Here is a 21,326-nt window from a genome sequence, read left to right as displayed (position 1 = left end):
GCTGAAGTTTATATCTATGTAAGCATGAGGAAGCCTGATAATGAATCAAATCTGCAAAGTGCAGGGCAAATGTACATTGTTTTAAACACTCACAAATTGATTTATAACTCTTTTACATTCTTTTGCAAAGCATTTTACAGATGGTCAGTTTCAATTTGGTAGACTCTATACATTTTCTACTTGTATACATAACCATTCAATAGGGCATAAATGTTCCCCCCAAATAATACCACATATATTTAGGAGGTGGTTTTTCAACTATTTTTCAAAATGAGATTTATAGCATGTGGGATAAAGTAAGATTTAAAAATCTAATAATTACAGTTGAAGACTAATAAAGGTAGATTCTTAACACTCCTACAAGGTGAAAAATTACACATTATAAATATTGGGCAGGATTACTAAAGTAATTTTCTTTATGATTCCAATGGGTTGGTTTGTTTTTATTGTGTACTTAGCTATGGAACTGAATTTTATATTTCTCTTTGTTTTTTAATTCATTAGGTACTAGAAAAATTATTGTACATATACTCTTAAAAACCCATCCATAAACCCAAATAACGATGTTTTAAAAAGTAGAGCATTATTATTTTTTGATTAGAACATCATATACAAATACTGTATAGTCACAAATATTTAAAACTAAAAGTAACAAAACTTAAAAACTTTTAAAAAAGGATATAGTCAGACATTTTAATGGTGAGAGTATGTAATTTTTCTTTGAGGTGTCTGATTTCTAATATTTCAATAAAAATTATACATAATTTTTATAACAATTTTTTTAAATTAAAAAAACTACTAGGAAAATAAAAGCAGAGAATTTATCATGACATCATTTGTTTAATAACTTTCTTTCCAGCCACTATTATAATATTTCCTGGCCCTTGGCAACTTATTTTCTATTTTCTGATTTTGAAAATTAATGGGGCTCTTCATTAGTGCTTTGTCATTTAACAGAACCTGAGGATTTCCATTAAAAAAATCTCCCTGTGATTCTGAATCACTCAAGTACTTTTATTGGGCCTCAAAAGTGTTCTGAGCCTGGAGGAAATACTCTGTGTAAAACTTGCAGCTTCATCTGGTAGTGATTTGTCATTTACCATGTTTTGGGCTTGCAGCCAGGTCAGCTGTTGCCAAGAGAAGGCAGACAGGGGACTAAAATTATTATCAAGAAAAGACTTGGAAATGTACTGAATGAAGCAAACTGAGACAAACTCAAACAAAATCTAGGATATAATGGACTCCCAGAAAATAACTTAAAGGGGGCTAGAAAAAGAAGAGGGCTCAATCCCTCTAGACTAGGTTTTTGAATTTTTCAGCCCTTGACATATCAAGTATTAAAGTATATGTAATTGATTGGATAATTAGGAATAGATTTCTTCAAACATTTTAGTCAAACTGATTCTATGACCTGAAAATTCACTTGTATTATTACTCCTTCCCCACTGTTTTAGTAGTTTTAAATGTAATTTCTAGTAGGTTTCTCTCTTGAACTATTACTCAGGCTCAGTCAATAAAATATGTAAATCTGTAGTGTAAGAAATTTTAAGAAAAAGACATCATTTAAATCCAATAAGAAACTATTATGGGCTGAGAATTTCAAGTGTCCTTGGGGTCAACTATATTTGAGAGTCCTATAATTTTAAGAGATTATGAATAAAGATAAAAAGATAGTGAATAGATACATCCCTGCAATATGCAGCTTAAAATTATTTATAACAGACTTGAAATTAAGGTTCAAAAATCTTTAGGGCTGAAAAAAATGCTTTAGGAGTTTACCAAACCTCATTAGTTCTTTTCGTACTTTTTAATTTAGGTATTTGTAATAATCACTAATATTTATTAAGTATTCTAAGTTGACATTACTTACTAAAATTCTGAAGATAGAACTTATGAATTCATTTGATAAATTTTAATTAAATGTTTTTGTCTTATGGAAGTTGTTGTTATAAAAAAAAAAGACTATATTGGTGATGACCAAGAGATAGTAGACACTTCAATAACTTGTTTATGTTTAAGTTACTTGAAATGTAAACAACTTCTAAGGATAATGAAACAATTTATATATACTTCAGAAATCAATGATTTAGAATATCAGATTAATTCATACGTCTAAAATCAATGGTAGTTTGTATCAAATTGGTTATCTTTTGAAAGAATAATTTATGTAGATCTCAGTAAGAGGGCACTGTATATTGTAAATGGAAAGAGCACTGATTTGACATCAGACAGATCTGAGCTAGAATCTAAACTCTACCACTTACAACCTGGATGACCTTGGGTGACTCATTAAACAGTTTCTTTATATACAAACGGGAGAGAGGGTTTGTACTAATATTTTCCTTATAGAATTCTTATTGATAATGTAGTTATAGTGCCTACAATGGTAAATGACACATGTAGGAGTTCAATAACTAGTCATCATTGTTATTATAACATCATTTCTCATGGTCACTTTAAGCCTTTTAATTCTTAATATTTTATAATAAAAAAGTAGCAACTCTTTATGCCTCATTTTTGATGTGAAGTTCTAGGATTGTTTACTGATCATACTATGTTGACTTCAATCATCCTGAGATAGGTTGGTGCATGGTTTGAGGTAAATGAACAGACTTGAAGCTGGAAGTTGGTGTACTCAAGTTTACCATGCCAGCTTTCTGGGATACTATCTTACTGAAGTCAAATTTATAGCTTAGTACTGCTGCTTCTGGACCACAGGAGAGGTAAAAGTGTTAATAGTCTACTGCTAGGAAAGAAAAGGTAAAAAGGGCAGCTCAAGAATACATATGCTGTTCCAAGGGTTGGTACTACAAGTTATTGCAACGACTACAACCCATAAGGCCAGCATGTTTTCTATTGCCAGGGCTATCTGTCATGGGTCAATTAGTCCTATTAGTTACGAAAGAAAAGTAATTGCTAAGTTTGGTTGTTATATTAATAATTGTTATATCAACAAAATTTTTCACAAAACTATTTGGTGACAATCTTTTAAGAGTCATCTCAGATCTTTCTGATTATTAACTTTTTTATGTTCATTAAAACCAAGGATTTGTCTTTTATTGTTTTGCATTCCACATGGTACCTAAGATGGGGTCTTGAATGTAGTAAGTTTGTAAATAAAAGATAATTGATTTAAAAATTCTTATTTTTCATGACTACTTATTCATGAGTTTTTTCCTAGAGAAATATAACAATATGAATTATTCCAAAGCTTTCCTACCCTAACCACTGTGCTTGTGACCATCCATAAATATTGCAGACAAAACAAAGCATGCAGAATAGTGATTTTATTGAAGCCTTCTGTCCCTAGAATTTATTAAAATGGGCCTCATATGCACCTATTAAACAAGAATGTGGTATAAGAACTACAGTTAAGCAATATGCATTAACCTAAAGAACCCTGTGTTCCCATATAAGACAATAGAGATCAGAGACTTATTTCCCTCAAAACTAGGTCCATCAGTGACAATGACTGTCCTCTAAGATATTGACTTTATTGCCCTCAAATTTTTAAAATTATTGTTTTAAGTAATAAAAATATTTTTTCATTTTAAAATATTTGGAAAATATAGACATTATATGTGGTATTTGTTATAAAATCATTTTCAACAAACCATGTTTACCAGAATTCCAGTCTTTGTGTAGGCCTCTCTCACAATGAATCTGGGCTGGCCCTCTGATTTGCCTTCAAATAGAATGTGGTGAAAGTGGAGTTGTGCAAATCCTGGGCCTAGGCCTTAAGAAGCTTGCTGCATTTTCTTTGCCTTGAGACACTATTTAAAGAAACCTGAGGTAATTTATTTGAGTATGAGAGGTCTTGTGGAAAGACAGGCCCTGTTGCTAAAAGACTGTAAGGAGAAACTCAGCTAAATCCCAGTCATTCCATCTATATTAACCTAGGAACTTGACACATGGATGAAACCATCTTGTATTCAGTCAAGCTGCAAGCTGACTTCAAATGCACAGTGAGCCTAGTTAATACCACATGGAGCAGAGATACGTTACCCAACCGGGTCCAGTCCATATTGTGGATATGTTAGCAAATGGTTGTGTTATTTTAAGCACTAAATTTGGGGATGGTTTGTTATATGGCAATAATTAATTATTAAACCCATTTATAAGAAATTTTTATGTAAGCCCATGACTTAGACTTAAATTAACATTTTGGAGTAATTCATATTATATAGAGAGTTTGTTACTTGCTTTTTTTCATTAAATACTGCATCATGAATATTTTCTGTGTAATTAATCTTAAAAAATATTTAGATTTTATAAGAAAAAAAGACAAAAAAATCAACAACCAAAACAATAACACCATAAAATAGACTTTAAAAAGTGAGCAATATCCGTTTCTCTCTATATTAATGAGAGCATAAATATATGTGGGCTTGGGACTATGCTGTGTATTACTTATCTATTGCTATGAAACATCACACCAAAAGTTACTGGCTCAAAACAACAAGAAACATTTATTATCTTTCATAGTTTCCCTTGGACAAGAATTTGAGAGGGACTTGGTGGTTCTGGCAGGCTCTGTCATGAGATTGCAGTGAAGATATTGTCTGGGCTGTAGTCATCTGAAGGCTTTACTGTGGCTGGCATATTTACTTATCACTTGGCTTACTCAAGAGACTGGCAAGTTAGTCCTTGCTTATCTTGGTGGGAGGCGTTAGTTCCTCCCATCCTAGGCTGCTCCAGAGGACCGGCTAAGTGTTTTTATAACGTGGTGGCTGGTTTCTCCCAGACCAACTGATCCAAGAACTCAAGGTGAAAACCACAATGCCTTTAATGATCTACCCTCAGAAATTACAAATTGTCACTTCTGCAATTTCATGTTGATCACCTGTGTCAGCCTTATTCAGTAATATAAGTCACCTTTGCTGAAATGTAAAACAACAGAAATGACCATTGTAAATAGTTGACAATAATGGAATCTGACAAGATGTTGAGCCCAAACTGCCATAGAGTGAAAATAGTTTCACTGAAGTTTAACTTTAGGATTTGAGATATAAGAATGAAGCAGCTGTGGAAAGCAAGGTTTATACATTCTTTTCAGAAAAAAAAAATTCTATTTGTTATATACTAAAAATCATAAATGGTGAAGAATATAAGTTAAGTGAAGAAAATAGATTAAGTTGGACTTTAGTATGTTAGTGAAATGGTATGTTTAGAAAAATTACTCACCCTTGGGTTAAAAAAATTCTGTGTTGAAGATTAATTTATGCAGAAAACAGAGCCTGGAAAGCAATTTGAAACCACTCTAATAAGTTTTAACACTACGTTGATACACATAGTATGAATCTACACAAAATGAAGTAAAGTAGAATTAAGGTATTTTCTGACATCTAGACTAGATACTATATAGTCTAGATGTCAATCTAGAAAATGCAGTATTACCAAAGAAGTTATCTTTCTTAGTAACTATATTCTTTTAATGATTTATCTATAAAACCCAAATTGATTCATGGAATCCTAGTATATTAAAAGTGAAAGATACTTTGGCAGTCAGCAAGACAATCTTCCATACAATACAATAATTCTTTCTGTAGTCTATTATTCAATATTCTTTTTTTTTTATTTTCAGCTTATTATGGGGGTACAAAAGTTCAGGTTACATACGTTGCCCATGTACCGCCCATCCCCCCGAGTCAGAGCTCCAAGCGTACCCATTCCCCAGACAGTGCTCATTGCACTCATCATGTAGTTATACCCCCATCCCCTCCCTCCACCCCCATCTCCCCGGGTCAGCACCTTCAAGCGTGACCATTCCCCAGACAGTGTGCAATGCACTCATCATGTAGGCATACACCCATCTCCTCCCCCCACCCCCCACCTCAGTCTGATATCCAATTGGTATCATTCCCAAATGTGCATTTAGGTGATGATCAGGGAAAACAATTTTCTGGTGAGTACATGTGATGCTTGTTTTTTCATTCTTGGGATACTTCACTTAATAGAATGGGTTCCAACTCTCTCCAGGAGAACCAAAGAGATGTCGTATCACCATTATTTCTTATAGCTGAGTTGTACTCCATGGTATACATATACCACAATTTACTAATCCGTTCATGAATTGATGGGCATTTGGGTTGTTTCCACATCTTTGCAACTGTGAATTGTGCTGCTATAAACATTCGGGTACAGGTGTCTTTGTCATAGAATGACTTTTGTTCCTTTGGGTAGATGCCCAATAATGGGATTGCTGGATCAAATGGTAGGTCTATTTGAATCTGTTTAAGGTATCTCCGTAATGCTTTCCACAGGGGTTGCACTAGTTTGCAGTCCCACCAGCAGTGTATGAGTGTTCCTGTCTCTCCACATCCACGCCAACATGTGTTGTTTTGGGACTTTTGGATAAAGGCCATTCTCACTGGAGTTAAGTGATATCTCATTGTGGTTTTGATTTGCATTTCCCTGATGATTAGGGATGTTGAGCATTTTTTCATATGTTTGTTAGCCATTCTTATATCTTCTTTTGAAAAATTTCTATTCATGTCGTTTGCCCACTTTTTGATAGGGTTGTTTGATTTTTTCTTGCTGATTTTCCTGAGTTCTAAATAGATTCTTGTTATCAGTCCATTATCTGATGTGTAGTATGCAAAAATTTGTTCCCATTCTGTAGGTTGTCTGTTTACTCTCGTGACTGTTTCTTTGGCTTTGCAGAAGCTTTTTAATTTAATCAGGTCCCATTTATTTATTTTTGTTGTTGCTGTGATTGCCTTGGGGGTCTTCTTCATAAATTCTTTGCCTAGGCCAATGTCTGTAAGAGTCTTTTCTACATTTTCTTCTAGAATTCTAATTGTTTCACACCTAAGGTTTAAGTCTGTTATCCACCGTGATTTGATTTTTGTGAGAGGTGAAAGCTGTGGGTCCTGTTTCAGTCTTCTACATGTGGCTATCCAATTTTCCCAGCACCATTTATTGAATAGGGATTCTTGTCCCCAGAGTATGTTTTTGTCTGCTTTGTCAAAGATTAGATGGCTATACGAGGATGGTTTTATATTTGGATTTTCTGTTGTGTTCCACTGGTCTGTGTCCCTGCACTTGTGCCAATACCAAGCAGTTTTAAGAACCACAGCCTTGTAGTATAGTTGAAGTGTGGCAAATTGATACCTCCCATTTTGTTTTTATTGCTTAAAGTTGCTTTTGCTATATGGGGTCTTCTCTGATTCCATACAAAGTGTATAATTATTTTTTCTATATCTGAGAAAAATGATGTTGGTAATTTAATAGGGATTGAATTGAATCTGTAGATCACTTTGTGTAGTATAGACATTTTAACAATGTTGATTCTTCCGATCCATGAGCATGGTATGGTTTTCTACCTATTTACATGTTCTGCAATTTCCTTCCTCAATGTTTCATGATTCTCCCTATAGAGGCCCTTTACCTCTTTAGTTAAATATATTCCTAGATATTTTATTTTCTTTGTTGCTATTTTGAAGGGTATTGAGTCTTTAATTTGGTTCTCCGTTTGACTGTAATTGGCATATATGAATGCCTCTGATTTGTGTGTATTGATTTTGTAACCTGAGACTTTATTGAATTCATTGATCAATTCCAGGAGTCTCTTGGTTGAATCCTTGGGGTTTTCCAGATATAACATCATATCATCAGCAAGGAGTGAGAGTTTGATCTCTTCTTTCCCTATTTGGACTCCCTTGATTCTGCTCTCTTGCCTGATAGCTCTTGCAAGGACTTCCAATACTATGATGAAAAGTAATGGGGACAGTGGGCAGCCTTGTCTGGTTCCAGTTCTAAGTGGGAATGCTTTCAATTTTTCTCCATTCAGCATGATGTTGGCTGTGGGTTTGTCATATATGGCTTGTATCATTTTTAGGTAGGTCCTGTCTATGCCTATTTTGTTAAGCGTTCTTATCATAAAAGGGTGTTGAATTTTGTCAAATGCTTTTTCTGCATCTATTGAGAGGATCATATGGTCTTTATTTTTGCTTCTATTTATGTGGTGAATTACATTTATTGAGTATTCTTTCAACAATTCTTTCTTTGTGACAGATGTGTTTTTTGCTTGGATATTTCTGTTGGTGGATGATTCTAGTTTCTTACATTTTCTTTTTTTAATATTGAATCAAAATGTAAACCTTTATAATCCATCTATTTCTGCCTTTAGAGTAGCAAACAATTTATCTACTCTTTCATTTACATGACAATCCTTCAAATATCTACCTTCATTTTGCCTTCTTTATGACATATATACTACATATAGTATTCACTATTATTGTCTACTTTATGACTTCATTTTGCCTCACTGTCCTAATGTAAAAGCACTCTCAAAACTTGACTAGGAAATATACATTGGAATCTGAATTTAATACTTCACTAGACTGCAAACTCCATGAAGGCAAGAGCTATGTATTTTTATTTAGCATTATATTCCTAGTACCTACCAAAGTGCGTAGCACCTTATATTTGTCAAATAAATAAATGAATAAATGAATGTGGTTCAACTTAGCATATGTGTCTTTTTGCTAGATACTGGAGTTGTTCCTTTCTTAAAATTTCAAGGTTACTTTACCAGTGGAAAATGGTACTTTGTATTTTTTTAAAGTTTGCCCCAATATTTTAGAATGTATTATAAACAATTAGTGAACTATTTCTGTGTCAGTGGACAATGTCTACCTTTGAGCTAGCACCACCCTAATCCCTTAAAGGCATTTTTGTTTTGAGACAGAGTTTCCCTCTGTCACTCAGGCTGGAGTGCAGTGGCTCACTGCAGCCTCAAACTCGATCATAGCTCACTGCAGCCTCGAACTCCTGGCCTCAAGCAATCCTCCTGCCTTAGCCTCCCAAAGTGCTGGGATCATTGGAGTGAGCCACCATGAACAGCTCCTAAAGGCATTTTTTAAAACCATGAAAAAGAAAACCATAGTACATCTAGTGGAAAAGGAACGAGAATAATTCTGTGGACTGAAAAATAACCACAATAAGGATAGACTCATTATTCTGATAAAGTCAACCATGGGATATTATACTTCCTTTTGAAAAAACACAAACAAACAAACACCTCTTTCTTCCATTTGGGAATCATTAGATTTAGATCTGGTTCAGAATGAGAATTCCTTACTGTATCATCTATACACTTTCTAGGATTTACTAGAACTATTTGTTTTAAGTATAGATTTAGCCTTATTAAACTTAGAGTAACTGACAGAATCAATGTCAAAGGTAAGAGATTTACTTTATATCAAAGCTATTTATTGTAATTAGCTGGAGTGATCTTAGCTGTCATGTCTACCTCAAGTGGAATCTACTTACTTGCTGTAGTCATTCAAGAATATATTATTAAAACTGCCCAAATATTGGCATTAGAAAGCCTCAACTCAATTATTTGATTATAACTCAATTAAACAAGTTATAGTTAGTACATTGGAACAAAGTGAGAAGCCCCTAAAACTTGGAAATAAGACTATTTTCTAAATGTAAGGCAAGTAAGAATCATTAAGTTTTAGATGAGATTACCCATCCGTAGAAACTTAATATGTGTGTCAGGTTGTTCAAAACTCACATAAAATACCCTTTCAAACTCAATTTGCTTAGATTACTTGCTTACAAAGCTGCATTCTGATTAGTAAGTCAGCCTTCTGGATATTTGGATCTGGAGAAGGAGATTCCTTGAATGGTAGACAGATCTATGTCCATGGTGACTGAAAAAAAATATTGCTTATTGTAAATGAACATAGTACTTCAAGAATCAGCCTCTGATGTGTTTAGCTAGCCTAAATCCATCTTCAGTGGCCTGTTTAATTCTGGATGCACTGAAAACAACAACAAACAATAACCTCTGTAGGTGTAACAATATAGATTTTATATAATTAGCCTTATTTATTTATTTATTTAAGACCTAGTCCTGAATCCAAATAGCTTTTTTTTAAATCTCAGTGAACAACTAACACCTCTCCTTTTATTTTATCCCTAATCTGTCCTTTAAATTTATTCTAAACATTTTAGAACATTATACTATAGTTGTCAATATAGTGAGCAGATATTGTCATCACCATTATCTGATAAAAATCTAATTTGAGCACACAGTTTTGGCAGTATGCAAAGTACCAATTGATTCAGCTCATTAAACTTTTCTGAGATATGAGCTAATTTGACAAAGGAGCAAAGTCTGTCTTGTCAAACATTGTATTTGTCTAATATTTTGTTACCATCAATTTGGCAATAACTATGTAACAAAGCAGTTAATAATATCTGTAAAGAAAATATTTCAGAATTGCACAAAATTACTAGTTCAGAATGTGTATAGGAGATTCATTATGTAGAGGTGACACATATTCTTTAAGTGTTGTAATTGAATTTGGACTCTTCAATTTTGAGTGAAAAATTCTGATGTCTTAAGTAAGGAATCTTTGTTGTTTCAAGAAAGTCCCTGAAATTGTTGTAATCTATTTACAGAACCATGAAAACTGAGAAGATAAATATTTATTTAGATAATGAAAAATTCATTCAAGGAAACACAAAACACAGAAGAATGCCTTAAGAGTAGGCTAGATCAGGCAGAAGAAAGAATCTCAGATCTAGAAGACAACACCTTTGAATTAAGTCAATCAAAGAGGAAGAACACAGAAATAAGAGGAAAAAACAAAGCCCACAAAAAATATGGGATTATGTGAAGAGGCCTAACATAAGAATTATATGCATCCCTTAGGGTGAAGAAGAAAATACACAATGGCTGGAAAACCTATTTGAGGGAATACTTGAGGAAAATTTCCCAGGTCTTGCTAGAAATCTGGACATCTAAGTACTAGAAGCACAACAGACTCCTGGGAGATTCATTGCCAAGAGGCGATCACCACAACACAGAGTCATCAGACTGGCCAAAGAGGAACTACTTTGGCCAAAGAGTAATGCGAAAGAGGAACTACTGCAAACCATAAGGTGAAAGTAACTTACAAAGGAAAACCCGTTAGACTAACTGCAAACCTCTCCACTGAGACGCTTACAAGCCGGAAGGGACTGGGGCTCCATTCTCAGTCTTCCCAAACAGAATAATGGCCAGCCTAGAATTTACTGTCCTGAAAAACTAAGTTTCTTATATGAGGGAAAAATAAAAGATTTTCTCAGACAAGCAAGCACTGAGGGAATTTGTCAAGACCAGACCTGCCCTACAGGAAGTACTCAGATCTGCATTATACACTGATCAGCACAATAGAAACCCACCAGTGTAAAACCATGCAAATGCTAAAGTTCAGAGCCCATATACCACAATGGCTCAAGAGGTAAAACAAAGCAATAAAGTTCTGCATGACAGGATGAACAGAAATCCACCCCACTTATCAATTCTTTCAATAAATGTAAATAGCTTGAATGCCCCAATCAACAAACAAAGGCTGGCTGAATGCATTAAAAAAAAAAAAAAAAAAAAATAGAGGCCAAGAATTTTCTGTCTCCAGGAAACACATCTAACTTGCAAGGACTCATTCAGACTTAAGATGAAAGGATAAAAACAATATTCTATGCAAATGGAAACCAAAAGAAAGTTGATGTAACCATTCTCATATCAGATAACATAGACTTCAAATCAGCAAAAGTAAAGAAAGACAAAGATTGTCAATATATAATGGTGAAGGGAACAATTCAACAAGAAGACATAACAATCCTAAATATCTATGCACTAACACAGGAGCATGCAGATTCATTCATAAAGCAAATCCTACTTGATCTAAACAAAATGATAAAAAGCAGTATTATAATAGCTGGGGACTTCGATACACCTTTGTCAGAACAGGACAGATTCCCCAAACAGAAAATAAACAATGGACTTAAACAGGACTCTAGAACAAATGGACCTAACAGACATTTACAGAACATTCTACCCCAAAACGACTGAATATACATTCTTCTCATCAGCTCATGAAGCATTCTCTAACATTGATCACATCCTAGGCCACCAAACATGTCTCAAAAAATTAAAAAAAACAGAAATCATACCATGTATCTCCTCAGACCATAGTGGAACAAAATTAGAAATCAATTCCAACAGAAACACTCAATTCTACACAAAGTCATAGAAATTAAATAACCTCATTCATGTAACTTTTATTACAGTATATTGCTATAACTTTTGCTTATTTTATTACTAGTTATTGTTAATCTCTTACTGTACTTATAAATTAAACTTCATCATAAGTTTGTATGTATAACAAAAAATATAGTATATATAGGATTCAGTATTGTCCATGGTTTCAGGCATCCACTGGGGGTTGTGGAATATATCCCCTGAAGATACAGGAAGACTACTATAACCCAAAAGCCACTATACCAGTGAACTGGGAGCTTCATAAGGATGAAGCACCAGGCAGCCAGTGTCCTCAAGGTCACTTCCCGTCACCACAGACCTCAGCTGAGATGTCAGGCGCCACATTGCTTCTCCACCTACTATGCCCTTTGTCCTCCCCAGCAGATCTCAGCCTCTCAGTTTTTGTATTGCTGGTTCCCACACAAACATTTCCCAACCTTCAGCCCAAACTGTGGGAGCCACGGGGGGCCAGTGGGTACTAGGGGATGTATGTGACCCCAGAGTCTGGACATTCTGGGTGGGCTGCCTTCTGGGGAGAGGGACAGAGATGACCAGAGTACTAGCTTTCTTCCACTCAGACTCTTTTCCTCCCCTTCCCCTGCCCCATCTGTGGCTGCTGAAAGATGATTGAGCCAGGACTCATAAAAACTTCTTCTCCTTTCTGTTGGTGCATCCACCACACCAGGCCTTCCCACAGAGAGTGGGGCTCAAACTTTTCCAGATTTTTTTTCCCCCTTCCTCTCCCCTACCTGTGGCTGCTGAGAGAGAGACAATAGAGCCACCACAAGGCTTCCACAGAGAATGAGGTCAGACCTTTCTTCTAGGGGTCCTACAGTGGACTGAGGGGTGCTTGAGCTGTGAGATCACTGCCCACTGGCCCTCCCTGGTGCCACTTGCCAAGCAACTCCATCAGTGCAGGGCATGCCCTGAGGTGGAGAGTCATCAAACCTTCTTGTACACCTCATGAGCAACTCAGGACCAGTGTACTTCTCCCTGGTATGGTCAGGGATTGATCTTTGGGGACCTGGAGACATGCCCACAGGCCAAATCCTGTACTCCCAAGTCTTAATCAAATTACTCAGGGGCAAGGAGGGGAGATTGTGATTTGGTGAGACCACTACAGCCCCTACCTGGTGGCTCTGCCTAGAAGCTGGGAGCAGACCTTTGATCCCTGCTGAAACAGCTATCTTGACAGCTTTAGTGGAGCCTGAGGGCAGGCTCACCCAGCCCAGCTCTGCCCAGCCTCACTCCCCGACTCACCTCTGCTGTGGCAGAGAATAAGTTTCAGGGCCCCCTCACCACCTGGGGCAATCAAGTGCTTCTCCAGAGGGACTAGGGCCAGTCATAGGACCCCAAAACAACACTGCAGCTTGTTCCTTCTGGCAAGTGCCACCTACTGACAGGGAAGTCAATTTTCACACCCTTCACAGCATTTATTGACTCAATCATACAGGGTGTAGTTGAGTCTCACCCATAAGCACCACTCACTGTCTCAGCAGGAAGATGCCTTAATCAGTAATTTAGCTTGCCCGATGGAGGCTGATATACAATTTGTATTTTAAGGGTTGGGATTGAGTGGGAATGGAGGAAAAGATGCGAAGGGGGAAAAGTAACCAACAACAGGCTGCAAGTAGTTAGGAGGGAGCCAAGAGAGAAAGACAGCCAAGATCTGGAAGATTCATTCTACCCTAAAGTAAATATCTCCACTGCTTAGTTAAGTTGAGAGAATGGTTTATGTTAAAACTGCCTATATGTGGGATGGCACACTAAAAACTTTCTTTTAAAATGACTGAACCATTCATTCAGTCATAACTAGGTTGGTCAAAATAGATAAGGCCCTTTTTTGCATTCTAACAGATAATGTTATTACATTGTGTGTGCAATTGAATGTGATACTAAATTGCACTTGAACAGAAAGTGACATATGTTAAAAATTAGCCTACAATGATCAGAAAAATCCCTATAAAGAATCACTTTTATTTTCTTCAATTTCTATAACTATTAAATATGAAAGGCAGATTTTTCTTATATAATATTCTCCCAGTTTAGATTTAAAAAAGACCAAAAGGTTAAAAGTCTCTCCTATAAACAACTGTACTGGCTCTAGTTGTGGGCTTGGAACATGGCTATAGAACTCATGTGAGCTCCATTCTGAGCAAAACTCTGGGTTTTTCTATCTTCAGATCCAGGACGATGAGTTTGAAAAATAGACCCAATCTCCTGACTATAACTGACAGTTGATAGACACAGATTGAACCAAATACAGGTATAGTTGACCAGTGGGTCTTCATTTCAGAGCATAGCTGCATGTGGCAATGGTGGGCACATTAGTATATCTTATAAACAATGTCTTCAATATCACCTTCTGCTTCTGAGGAAGGCCTGGTGCCTACTGAGTCTTCTTGGTCAGCCCGCATTCCAGATTTTTAAGTCAAAGTCTCCTTGTTCCCAGCCTAGCTCGTGGCCACTCTATAAGCAAAAAGATGTGTTAACTCACAAAAGAGGAAGTGGTATGGCTGAGGAAAAGCACTTTGCTGATCTAGATAGCTCTTCTCTTTGGAAAATTGCTGAACCATGACAAACTATAGGAAATAATTCCTAGATCCCAGCCTGAGAAGAGTGTGGTATTTACTGGAAGGAAGCATAATGTAGTGATTAAAAGTTCTGAAGTCAGATTTCCTGGATTTCTATTTTAGATCCCAAAGGACTGCAGGGCTTTGGGCAAATAAGACAGCTTCTTTCTGTGCCTCAGTCCCTCATTATTAAAATGGTGGTAATAACAGTAAAAATATCAATAGGATTGTCAGGATTAAATGAGTTAATATACATAAAGTGATTAGAATAGTGCCTGGCTTGCAGTAATCACTAGTAAGTGTTAATTATTTGCATCTTAAGTTCTAATTCTTTTAAAATACAATGTGTCTCACCAGTAAAATACCATTTAAAGGGTGTAAGAGTGATAACTCAAATTATTTGCCCTGTTGAGTTTGCCAATGACTTATATTTTCTATTAGAAATCACTTGAGGATTCGGAGTTAAACAAATTAAGGCAGGAGATTTGTCATAGGAACCAGAGCCATAAACTGGAAAAAGGGAAGTGTTAGAGCTAACTTGCTGTAATACAGGATGTGGGCTATGTCATTCTCAATAGTTCTCCTGGTTAGAACCTAATATTTTCTCAGAATTTGGCTCAAAGCTGAGTTTTCAGATGGGAATTAAGTTGGGTGGCCTAGCTTTGGTGATAGATCTAGCTACAGTAACACTGAACCAGGTTTGTTAGCCCAAATGACATAATGATGGCAGTCTTAAAATATCTCAAGGGTTGTCTCTTGGAAGAAATATTGGACTTGTTTTATTACTAAAAGATAACACTAAGAGGAACAAGTGGAGATTTCATGCAAGAAGTTTGGGGTCTATATGAGGAATAGGTTTCCAACCACAACTATTTTAAAATAGAGACCACTGCCTTATGAGATAATGAGCTTTTTAACATTAAAGGTATTCCAGAAGAAATGAACTCACCAGTAACCAGAAATATATTTGTATATTCATCTGTAGAGTGGAGATAATTATCCAACTGGATTGTTGGCACGGTGATTAACAGACACATTGCAAATATATGCAACGAATGATGAATGGAGATTGTTGGTACTACCACTCTCACTATGGCTTTCAACTCCACCACTCTGCTATCATTATTGTTATTAATGAGGATTTTAAAATTAGCTAAGAGGCTGGACTATATGATCTCTCTAGTTTTGATGAAAATAAAATGTTAACTTGTGCTTTTAAAGCTGTCTTGGGAAGTTTAAAACACTTAAAATGGGAGGCATCTCACATTTTAGGATGTGGTGTTACTCTTCATGTGTTTATTATGCTAACTCCCTTGACTATTCTATTATTTATTATTCTCTACTTTATTTAGAATGGTTTAACCTGTATATAGTTCAGCTGTGTCCTTTGTTAGTATAGTAATTATAGATTTTCTTCTGTTTATAATGATGAAAAGGAGATGGGATAAAGAGATGAAAAAAATTTCAAGTTTAAATACCAACATCTTTATTTCTCAGCTGGTAAACAGGTTAGATGAGAATTATTTTAGAAAAAAATGGCACCTTGTTTATTTTCTCCTGAAGGATTCATTATGTTCTAAACTCAGATTTTGAAAGTTTTAATACTTTTTTTTTTTGTCCCTAAGTCTTTTCTTGCAAACAGAAATTGAGTTAGGAATAAAGTAAAAAATCAGCATATTTTCTTCCAAGACAAAAGAACAGAATTTGCAGAAGTAAGATAGAAATAAAAATCTAAATGAAGGACATGTCTAAATGAAGGAAAAAAGTGAAAGTTATCATTTCTCCTATTTGCTGTATGTCTGTGCTCTTGGTATATTTTATATTAATGAGACATCTCTAATTTTTGTCACTGTATACATTCATTGGTGGTGAGGTAGGGCTCCAAAGTACAAATATAATATAATATAGCAATCTCTCCTTATCTGCAGTTTCTCTTTCTGAATTTTCAGCTACCTGTGATCAACTATGGTCTGAAATATCAAACGGAAAATTCCAGAAATAATAAGTTTTAAATTGTGCACAGTTCTGAGCAGCATGGTGAAATCTCATGCTGGTTTTCTCCGTCCAGCCTGGGCAGTGCATCATGCCTTTGTCCAGCATCTTCACTCTGTCTGTGCTCCCCGCCCATTAATCATTTAGTATCTGTCTAGGTTATCAGATCACTGTTGCAATATCACAGTGCTTGTGTTCAAGTAACCCATATTTTACTTAATAAGGGCCCCAAAGCACAAGAGTAGTGATGCTGGCAATTTGGATGTGCCAAAAAGAAGCTGTAATTTGCTTCCTTTTTAAGTGAAAAGGAGAAGAAGTTCTCAAATTAATAAGAAAAAAATTGTATGTCGAAGTTGCTAAGATCTATGGTAAGAGCAAATCTGCTATGTATGAAATTGTAAAGAAGGAAAAAGAAATTCATGCTAGTTTTGCGGTAGTACCTCAAACTGCAAAAGCTATGGCTCGGTAGTGCATGGTAAGTGCTTGGTAGGATAGAAAAGTCATTGAATTGGGTGGAAGACATGAAGAGAAATGTGTTCTGATTAATGGCAATTGGGTTGGGTACTATCTGTGGTTTCAGGCTTCCAATAGGGGTCTTGAAAGCTGTAATATATATTCAGATTTATCAGTGTCTATGAGATAATAGGAGACAACAAAAAGGAACGGGGAAAGTTAAAATAATTCAGAATCATAAATGGTTTTTGCTCTATAATTCCTTCTCACTTAGTAAATGATAAATGGAAGCCCAGTTGGAGTTTAGCTTCGAGATTTTTATTTTTCTTCTATATGTGCAGTTTACTTAGATTCCCTTATCCTTCAAGGATTTCTCCCTTGCCTATAGGCCTGCAGAGGCAATCAAGGCTGAACAATAGGTGCCTTATTTCAAGTGGGCAATTTGCATTTCTGAGGATCTCCTGACTGCATTAAACACATTTCAGCAAGGGTTCTCCAGCTCACAGGACTGTTACTTCTCATTTATCTCATCCTTATCAGAGTAGGATGTTGCCTAGCTTTCACACTCCTGAGAAACAGAAGACACCTAAATTTGCACAAAGCAATTGTTCTCATTTCCTCTATGATTTAGTTACTCATAAATCCGGAACTGTTGAGTCCATACTCTTTCCTGATTTTCATAGTTTATTTGAATGTTTTACTTAAAATGGAGCAGGCAAGCCACGAAAGAGTAGGAAACTGGGATTCTGAAAACTTGCCCTTGATATGCTCTGTGGGTCAACCACCTTGCCTTTCGGAACCTTGGTTTCTTTTTGTAATAAGGGGGATTACTAACCTTTAGAGAAATAAGACCTGAAAATTCTATTCAAAGGGTACAACTGACTAACCCTCCTTTCCTTCTGCAACAAGGAAAGATCGTCTATCTGAAAACGCCCTTACAAATTAATAAAAAAGGGTGCAAAGTGAGAACTGTGGTAAAGGCCTAGCTATTAGGTTGGTGCAAAAGTAATTGCAGTTTCAGCCAGTGAATTTTAAATTATTATAACTAGGCTCAAACACATCTTTATTAATCAAAATAGGAACCATTACAATCAACACATTTTTGCCAATGAGAAATAAGTTTATTTATTCCTGTAGCATAAAAATCTGTGCTTCGGGATTCCACGAACTCTAGGAAAGCATTTTCAGCATCCTGCTGGTTGTGGAGGCATTTTCCCTGCAAAAAGTTGTCAAGATGCTTGAAGAAATGATAGTCGGTTGGCAAGAGGTAGGTGAATATGGCAGATGAGGTAAAACTTCGTAGCCCAATTCGTTCAACTTTTGAAGTATTGGTTGTGTGACGTGTGGTCGGGCACTGTTGTGGAGAAGAACTGGGTCCTTTCTATTGACCAGTGCTGACTGCAGGTGTTGCAGTTTTAGGTGCATCTCATCGATTTGCTGAGCATACTTCTCAGAGGTAATGGTTTCGCCGGGATTCAGAAAGCTCTAGTGGATCAGATCGGCAGCAGACCACCAAACAGTGGCTGTGACCTTTTTTGGTGCAAGTTTGGCTTTGGGAAGTGCTTTGGAGCTTCTTCTAGGTCCAACCACTGAGCTGGTCATTGCTGGTTGTTGTAAAAAAAGCACTTTTTGATGCACGTCACAATCTGATCAAGAAATGGTTCATTGTTGTGTATAAGAAGAGAAGACCACACTTCAAAACGATTATATTTTTTATTTTCGGTCAGCTCATGAGGCACCCACTTATCAAGCTTTGTCACCTTACTAATTTGCTTCAAATGTTGAATGACCATAGAATGGTCAACGTTGAGTTTTTCAGCAACTTCTTATGTAGTTGCAAGATCAGCTTCGATAATTGCTCTCAATTGGTAGTTGTCAAATTCCGATGGCTGGCCACTGCACTCCTCATCTTCAAGGTTCTTGTTTCCTTTGTAAAACTTCTTGAACCGCCACCGCACTGTACGTTTGTTAGCAGTTCCTGGGCCAAATGCGTTACTGATGTTGCAAGTTGTCTCTGCTGCTTTACGACCCATTTTGAATTCTCATAAGCAATTGCTTGAATTTGCTTTTTGTCTAACATCATTTCCATAGTCTAAAATACATATTTAAAAAAGCAAGTAATAAGTCATTACCAAAAAAACATAAAGCGAGAAATGCACATTAAAATGGTGTATAATGTAACAGCATCTGTTTAAGAATATATTCCAATAGCAAACGGCAAATTTCCACAGTGCTAAAACTGCAATTACTTTTGCACCAAACTAAATGAAAATAAAGTACATGCCTAGCTAAAAATAATGATAATAATTAGCCACTGTTCCCCTGTTTACTTCTTTGTAATTGCTACTCTGGAGCTACATAGCTGGTGGTCATAAAGATGCTTATCTTTCTCCATAGATAGCATCACCTTTTTGAAACCTAGGGGTGGTTTCTGAGATATCTTCCAGGTCCTGCCTTCCAGTGGAATGGCTGACCCACTCCCACCAGCCCAGCGGCCTGTACTGAGGAACTGACTCAATTGGTCTTGTGACCCACCCCCACCCAAGAACCTGGTCAACAAAGAAGACAATTTCTACAATCCTATGATTCTGTCCCAAACTTAGACAATTAGCAGACTCAATTGCCTATGCCAAACTGCCTTTAAAAACCCTGTCTCCCAAATTCTTGGGGAGGCAGATTTGAGAAATTTCTCCTGTCTTCCCATTTAGCATTATGCGGAATAAGCGCGTGAGCTCGCTCTCTCTCTCTCTCTCTCTCTCTGTGTGCCCTAAATCCTGCTGACTCAGCATGTCGGCTTCCTCTTGGTTGGGTGGCACCATATCTGCCAAGTTTCAGCTACAGATACAAAGATGGATAATACATGGACTTTGCCTCCAAAGGGCTCAGTTTACAGGGAGAAATTGACTTGCAGATAAATGCAATATGGTGGGGTAATTATAAACAGGGTACTTCAGGAGCAGGCTTTATCTTGGAGGTGGTATTTTGGTTGAATCTTAAACAATGGAAAGTAATTCACTCATGAGCATCATAATCATATATTGAGAGTGGGGGAGAATGCAGCTCTGGGGGATATCAGCATCTGAGGTCTGTGTAGAGGAAGCAGAGCTCACAATGAAGATTCAGGGAGACCACAGAGGTAATAGGAAAACAAAGAGAGACCATGTCCTGGAAGCCAAGGAAGAAAGATTCAAAGATGGTCAAAGATATGCTCATTAGTCATCTCATATGTCACTAAGGGCCCACTTAAGGCCCGTGCCTGTTAGAATGGACAACAGAGTTAATTGGAGACTTCGTTGAGGGTGGTTTCTCATGGAGTCAGGTGGAGCAATGGGACAGAAGACATACTGCAGTAGGTTCAGCACTAAATGTGGAGACTGAAACTAGATGATTATTTTCAGAAGCTTGGCTACTTGGTTGGGAAGAGAAGGAGAGATACAGGCAATGAGATTGTAGGATCTAAGGAGATTTCTTTCTTTCTTTCTTTCTTTTTTTTTTTTTTTTTAGAGACAGGGTCTTGCTCTGAGGCTAGAGCACAGTGTCATGATCGTAGCTCACTGTAACCTCAGGTCTCAGCCTCCTGAGTAGCTGGGACTACAGGTATGAGACATCACACCTCACTAATTTTCTTTATTTTTATAGAGGAGGGAGCTCAGGCTGGTCTCAAACTCCTGGCCTCAGGTGATCCTCTTGCTTCAACCTCCCAAAGCGCTGGGATTACAGGTGTAAGCCACCGTGGCTAAGGTTTTTTTCCTTAAAGGAGAGAGATTGATGTGTTTAGAAACTAGAGTAGAGCAGAGAAGGAAAAGTCAATGCAGGGCAAGAAAGAGTTGCAAGCCATGGTCCTGCTTAAAATTCTCCAGTCTCTTTGGCTTGACATACAAAGTCCTTTGAATTCTGACTGTTCTCTACTTCTCAAGCTTTATCTCTAATCACCCTCTACATACATTTGAACTGTATGCAGTTCAGTACAGTGTAACTGAACTAAGGACCTTTCCTTGAATGCTATTGTATATGCTGCCCAGAATGCCTTTCCTTTTCTTCTTTCTTTCTTTCTTTTTCTTTCTTTTTTTTTTTTCTTTCTTTTTTTTTTTTTTTTTGTGGCCTGGATAATTTCTAGTATCCTTAAACCTTGTTCAGATATTACTTTCTCTGGGAAGCATTTCCTAACATCTTTCACTCTCGCCGCCATCATGGTCATTCAATTCATTTTGAACTCCTTTAACGTTCTTTGTAGGCTTTAGTGTCATTAATCACACAGTCTTAAC

General features: G+C 36.6%; 1 pseudogene; it reads right to left on the bottom strand.

Moving 5' to 3' along the window:
• Window positions 1-18,127: 18,127 nt before the first annotated feature.
• On the bottom strand, window positions 18,128-19,150 carry LOC138389609 (histone-lysine N-methyltransferase SETMAR-like; annotated as a pseudogene).
• Window positions 19,151-21,326: the final 2,176 nt, after the last annotated feature.

The sequence above is a fragment of the Eulemur rufifrons genome, chromosome 8 (genome assembly GCF_041146395.1).
Source record: "Eulemur rufifrons isolate Redbay chromosome 8, OSU_ERuf_1, whole genome shotgun sequence".
Taxonomy (NCBI): domain Eukaryota; kingdom Metazoa; phylum Chordata; class Mammalia; order Primates; family Lemuridae; genus Eulemur; species Eulemur rufifrons.
The sequence above is the reverse complement of the archived record's forward strand: the minus strand, read 5'-3'. Positions and strand labels throughout refer to the sequence as shown.